The 6,475-nt window shown below is 43.3% G+C and overlaps 1 pseudogene across 1 annotated transcript; it reads left to right on the top strand.

The window, feature by feature from the left end:
• LOC134485082 (sperm motility kinase Y-like) lies at positions 1-3,233 on the top strand (annotated as a pseudogene). Its single transcript, XR_015646227.1, has 2 exons — positions 1-600; positions 1,661-3,233. The product of XR_015646227.1 is annotated as a sperm motility kinase Y-like, transcript variant X2 (transcript).
• The last annotated feature ends 3,242 nt before the right edge of the window (positions 3,234-6,475 follow it).

The following is a 6,475-nucleotide window of genomic DNA, read 5'->3' as shown; positions in this document are numbered from 1 at the left end:
GGGTGCTTTGAGAGGAGGTGTGGAGTGGAGCCCTCTGCGACTTGGTTGTATCTAGTGAGCTGTGTGTGGTTGTATCGGATTTTACTGTACTGTGTATATGTGTATGTGTCTATGTGTGTAGGATGATGTGTGTTGACAGATTTGCTTGTGTGTGACTGTGTGTACACTTTCGCCCGTGTTTGTCAGTATATGTAGGAGTGTGTGAGTTTACAGGTTTGTTTGTGTGTATGTGTTTGTATGTGTGTACGTTTTCTTGTGCATGTGTGTGTCCCTGTGTGTATGTTTGTGTGTGTCTGTGATGTGCGTTTTTATTGGTGTGCTTGTGTGTAAGTATGTGTGTACCTGTTCATATGTGATTGGGTTTTGTGTGAATCTGGGTGTTTGTAAGAGTTTGTCTGTGTGAGTATAAGTACACTTTTGTGTATTTCTGTGTGTGCTTCTGTGTGTGCCTATGTGTGTGTGTGTGTGTGTGTGTGTGTGTGTGTGTGTGTGTGTACACACGTTCCCATCCCCTTTTGCCCCTTCTTGTATCTATATTACCTTCACCTCAGTGCAAGAGAGTGTAGAGGCCAGAAGTCAGCCCGGGCTCCTGTTCCTAAGGTAGGTCATCAACCTCATTTTCAAGACAGGATCTCTCACTGGCCTGCAGCTGCCCAAGTACCTGTGTTGGCTGACCAGTGGCTCCCAGGATTTTGATATGCCAACCCCATAATATCAGGTTAAAGGCCTACGTAGACGGCTGCCTGCTCATTTATGGTTTGATTTTTTTTTTCTGTGTTTAAGAGATAGAATTAGGCCATATATTCTCAAGACCACTGGCTATTTCCTTATTGTGGTTTTGATCTTTCTTTCTTTCTTTCTTTCTTTCTTTCTTTCTTTCTTTCTTTCTTATGGATTGCTGGTTTCATTTTTTGGTGGTGGTTTTTATGTTCTCACATGCTATATTATTGCTTTGATCATATACATTTGTGCAGTCGGATGATTCACTCTATCTCCATTTTCAATGTCCTGCGGTTTCATCCTTTTACATTATTCCTGTTTCTCTATTGAGTACAAGCAATCATTGGCTTAGTCTTTATACAAATTTGCCCTTTGTGACACTTTGACTCTTCGGCCTTTGTTTAAGGTTTACTGTTCACTGATATTTAACAGCCTTATTCCTTGTGGTTGGTTAATTTTAATTTTCAGTATTTTGCTCTGGAGAGTTGTGGATTTTTGTGGATCACTAGGTCCTGAAATTCAATGGAGTTTCCCTTAAGTGGTGGCTTTTTACATTTCTTTGTTTTGTCTTATACTAATTGTTTCTCCTCTCGTTTCTTTCATCTGACCTTTTTCTTCAAACTACATCCATTCACAGTATTGATTTGGCTGCCCAATCCTATTGTAGTATGACGATTTTTATTTTCATCATTGCATTTAGTATGTGTGTGCTCTTGGCTTTCTCTTTTGGGGTTGGTTATTTGGGTGGCTTTTACTTATGATTCTTCATATTTTCCCCCTTTTCATAATTTTATTCTATTTTTCTAGTCTAGTCTTTTCTTTATTTTTATTTTTTTTCTTTTTGTTTTGTTTGTTTCTTTTAGGTTCCACATGTGTAATTTTAGTTCCTGAATTGCTCCATCTTTTTCATTATTTGATTCCATTTTTTTTTTATTTTTAGGTAGCATTAGTACTGATAAAATGCCTACAGAGATTGAGAAGGAGTTAGCCCCTCCTACGCCCGATCCCAGTATCTCTCAGGAGGGAACCTTTCATTCCCAATATAAAGTACTGAAGACTATTGGAAAAGGAAGCCATGCCAAGGTCCTCCTGGCCCACCACCAGCTCACAGGAACCCCAGTGGCGGTCAAAGTTCTCCGAAAGAACAAGCAGTGGTTCCGGCCAGCCATGACAGAAGCAAACATAATGAGAAAGATCAACCACCCCAACATTGTTTCTCTCTTACAAGTCATTGAAAACAAAACTAGAATATACCTCATAATGGAGCTGGTGGAAGGCCAACAACTCCACCAGTACATCAGAGAGTCAGGGCACATAGAGGAGGATGAGGCCCGGCAAATATTTGAACAGAGATTGTCAGCAGTGAGCTACTGCCATGGAAAGGGGATTGTTCACCGAGACCTGAAAGTGGACAATATAATGATCGATAAAAACAAAAAGGTCAAAGTCATCGACTTTCGCCTTAGCACCGAAACACAACCTGGACATATGCTAAACCAGCACTGCGGTGCGTACTCTTTTGGTTCCCCGGAACTCTTCCTTGGACTTCTGTATGACGGGATGAAGAATGACATGTGGACAATAGGAGTGGTCTTGTATTATATGGTAGTGGGAAAGCTCCCATTTGATTCTGTGATCATCCAAGAATTACAAATACAAGTTGTTGCAGGCGTGTATCCTGCCCCCTGTGGGGTTTCAGAAGAACTGAAGAACCTTCTTAGTCAATTACTAACAGTAAATCCAATGTATAGACCAACAGCCAGCCAGGTGATGAAACACGCCTGGTTCAAAGAACACGGGAAGGGGTTCACAGGTCGTTGTGAAGAACTGCTTCCCCTCAGGCCAGACCCTGAAATTTTGGGTGCGATGAAATGCATGGGATTTCAAGCCTCTGTAATAAAATACTCCCTAATAAAAAGAAAATATAATGAGGAAATGGCAACTTATTACTTCCTACAACAGCAGGCCCTCCCGGGGTATGGCTGCACAGCCCAGGCACAGCAAGTGCGTCCCATTGCAGCCCCATTTCCTAGCCTTAATCCTGCAGGTGCTTTTAGATTACAAAGAAAGAGGAGTGGAAGCCTGCCAGTCCTTGGCACCTTGCAGGTGTCATTCTCCCACGGTCAAGTATCTCAGTATGGCCAGAAGGCTCATCCAAAAGGAGGAAGAAGGTCAACTGTGCCTGGTCCTCTCAGGGCACTACCACTATCACAAATGTGCCATGAGTGTCCCATGCATTCAAACAACAAGCCTCTTCAGTGAGAAGAGTAGCAACAAGGAAATAAAAGAAGATAATCTACTCTCCCACAGAGCCCCATTAGAGGATAAGCCCATCTCCAGCAGGGTCCGGCACAGAGGTTTTAAGGTGTGGACCATGAATATAGCAAATGCCCTGATTAATCTTTGTTGCTGCTTGCCAAGGAGAAAGAAACCTCGCCTGGGGCAGAACAGCATCTCACCCGAGAAATGAGCCACAGGGAGAGTCCAGAGAACAAGCAGCAGGCATAGCCCAGGTACCTTTGTGCTTTGTCCTTTCCAGTTTGCTCTATGCTCCTCCTTCCTCTTGTCTCTGGTTTCCATTTTCCCCACAATTCTTACCTTGTATCTTCTCTAAGTTCTTTATGAGGTTTCCCCAACACCAAGCCTCCTGCCTCTTCTTGATTTCTCCTCTTCCCAGCAGGGACCCAATAGGATTGATGAGTTCCCCACTCTACAGAATTGTCTTGTTGACCCATCCCTTCAGATGGACTCCATCCCCCCCTTAGGCCAATAGCTCCCACAGGGTGAGGACTAGAGGTTCATGGGATCTTGGACTCTTCCATGGGCTACTGGTCCTAGCACATGTGGGCATCAATTCCAAGTGCTGCAGAACAGAGTCTTATCTTTTCAAATGTGACGTCCCATTCCATTAAGCCTTAAAATTAATAACAAGGTTTGTCATTGAATAAGTATCAACAACCTGTTTGTGGGTTATTGTTGATGGTCAGAATCCTGGATGCATGCATAGTTTTTTGCATACTGATTTTTTTTGTTCCTAAGGCCTACTGATTGGTAACATTTCTAAATGATTTCTTTCAAAAATCTTAAGTGAGAAGTAGAAGAGAAGAAGTAATAAAATAATAAAGCAATCAAAGCTCCAAATGGTTATCTAAGTATTCTACCTCATATTTTTTTTGCTTAGAATAAATTCTTTTTTTCTTTCACAGTGCCATCTTGAAATTCTGTCATAACCTGTGTATAAACAGGTGGTGATTTCAGACACATGGCCAATGAAAAGACACCAGCAGAAGCTACAGCACCAACAGGAGTAACAGCAATAGCACCAGCAGCATTAGCAGTAGCAGAAGGAGGAAGAGGAGAAGAGGAAGAGGAGGAGGAGGAGGAGGAGGAGGCAGAGCAGGAGGAGGAGGAGAAAAATCTGGAGGAGAAGGAATAGGAGAAGTGGAATAGGAGGAGAAGAAGGAGGAGGAGAAGGAGGAGGAGGGGTAGGAGGAGGAGGAAGAGAAGGAGGACTTTGCTTCCCTGTCCTGGGATAATTGCTGAATGACTTCTTTTGGAGACAGATACTATGCTGAGCAATGTTTATGAAACAAATTATCAGAATATTAACCATTCATAGAAGACATGTCAATATTCCTGAAGAGGATCACCCCTGGAAGACAGAGTTAGATGGCAGTGCAAGCTGTGCGGAAAGTCCTTAATGAGGACGACTTTCTCAAAGCTGATGATGTCATAGGTCTGAAGGAGCGTTTTGTGGGAGTCAGGGTCCCATCTACCTCTGTCAGGGCGCACAGAGCTCCTGGCCTTGCAGCCTGCCAGGGAGGTGACCGGGATTATTGGCTTCCCTGATCCCCACAGGGTCCTGGATTGCTTGGTTGCCCCTCATTCCTGGTCTACCCTGTGCCCCATGGTGTTTGCAGCTTCTTCTTTTTTTTTTTTTTTTATTAACTTGAGTATTTCTTATATACATTTCGAGTGTTATTCCCTTTCCCGTTTTCCGGGCAAACATCCCCCTCCCCCCTCCCCTTCCTTATGGGTGTTCCCCTCCCAACCCTCCCCCCATTGCCGCCCTCCCCCCATAGTATAGTTCACTGGGGGTTCAGTCTTAGCAGGACCCAGGGCTTCCCCTTCCACTGGTGCTCTTACTAGGATATTCATTGCTACCTATGGGGTCAGAGTCCAGGGTCAGTCCATGTATAGTCTTTAGGTAGTGGCTTAGTCCCTGGAAGCTCTGGTTGCTTGGCATTGTTGTACTTTTGGGGTCTCGAGCCCCTTCAAGCTCTTCCAGTTCTTTCTCTGATTCCTTCAATAGGGGACCTATTCTCAGTTCAGTGGTTTGCTGCTGGCATTCGCCTCTGTATTTGCTGTATTCTGGCTGTGTCTCTCAGGAGAGATCTACATCCGGCTCCTGTCGGTCTGCACTTCTTTGCTTCATCCATCTTGTCTAATTAGGTGGCTGTATATGTATGGGCCACATGTGGGGCAGGATCTGAATGGGTGTTCCTTCAGTCTCTGTTTTAATCTTTGCCTCTCCCTTCCCTGCCAAGGGTATTCTTTTTCCTCATTTAAAGAAGGAGTGAAGCATTCACATTTTGATCATCCGTCTTGAGTTTCGTTTGTTCTAGGGATCTAGGGTAATTCAAGCATTTGGGCTAATAGCCACTTATAAATGAGTGCATACCATGTATGTCTTTCTGTGATTGGGTTAGCTCACTCAGGATGATATTTTCCAGTTCCAACCATTTGCCTACGAATTTCATAAACTCGTTGTTTTTCATAGCTGAGTAATATTCCATTGTGTAGATGTACCACATTTTCTGTATCCATTCCTCTGTTGAAGGGCATCTGGGTTCTTTCCATTTTCTGGCTATTATAAATAAGGCTGCGATGAACATAGTGGAGCACGTGTCTCTTTTATATGTTGAGGCATCTTTTGGGTATATGCCCAAGAGAGGTATAGCTGGATCCTAAGGCAGTTCAATGTCCAATTTTCTGAGGAACCTCCAGACTGATTTCCAGAATGGTTTTACCAGTCTGCAATCCCACCAACAATGGAGGAGTGTTCCTCTTTCTCCACATCCTCGCCAGCATCTGCTGTCACCTGAGTTTTTGATCTTAGCCATTCTCACTGGTGTGAGGTGAAATCTCAGGGTTGTTTTGATTTGCATTTCCCTTATGACTAAAGATGTTGAACATTTCTTTAGGTGTTTCTCAGCCATTCGGCATTCCTCAGCTGTGAATTCTTTGTTTAGCTCTGAACCCCATTTTTTAATAGGGTTATTTGTTTCCCTGCGGTCTAACTTCTTGAGTTCTTTGTATATTTTGGATATAAGGCCTCTATCTGTTGTAGGATTGGTAAAGATCTTTTCCCAATCTGTTGGTTGCCGTTTTGTCCTAACCACAGTGTCCTTTGCCTTACAGAAGCTTTGCAGTTTTATGAGATCCCATTTGTCGATTCTTGATCTTAGAGCATAAGCCATTGGTGTTTTGTTCAGGAAATTTTTTCCAGTGCCCATGTGTTCCAGATGCTTCCCTAGTTTTTCTTCTATTAGTTTGAGTGTGTCTGGTTTGATGTGGAGGTCCTTGATCCACTTTATCTTAAGCTTTGTACAGGGTGATAAGCATGGATCGATCTGCATTCTTCTACATGTTGCCCTCCAGTTGAACCAGCACCATTTGCTGAAAATGCTATCTTTTTTCCATTGGATGGTTTTGGCTCCTTTGTCAAAAATCAAGTGACCATAGGTGTGTGGGT

This window comes from Rattus norvegicus, chromosome 1 (assembly GCF_021556685.1).
Source record: "Rattus norvegicus strain SHRSP/BbbUtx chromosome 1, alternate assembly SHRSP_T2T, whole genome shotgun sequence".
NCBI classification, from domain to species: domain Eukaryota; kingdom Metazoa; phylum Chordata; class Mammalia; order Rodentia; family Muridae; genus Rattus; species Rattus norvegicus.
Note: the sequence above shows the minus strand (reverse complement) of the source record. Positions and strands in the feature narration are given on the sequence as shown.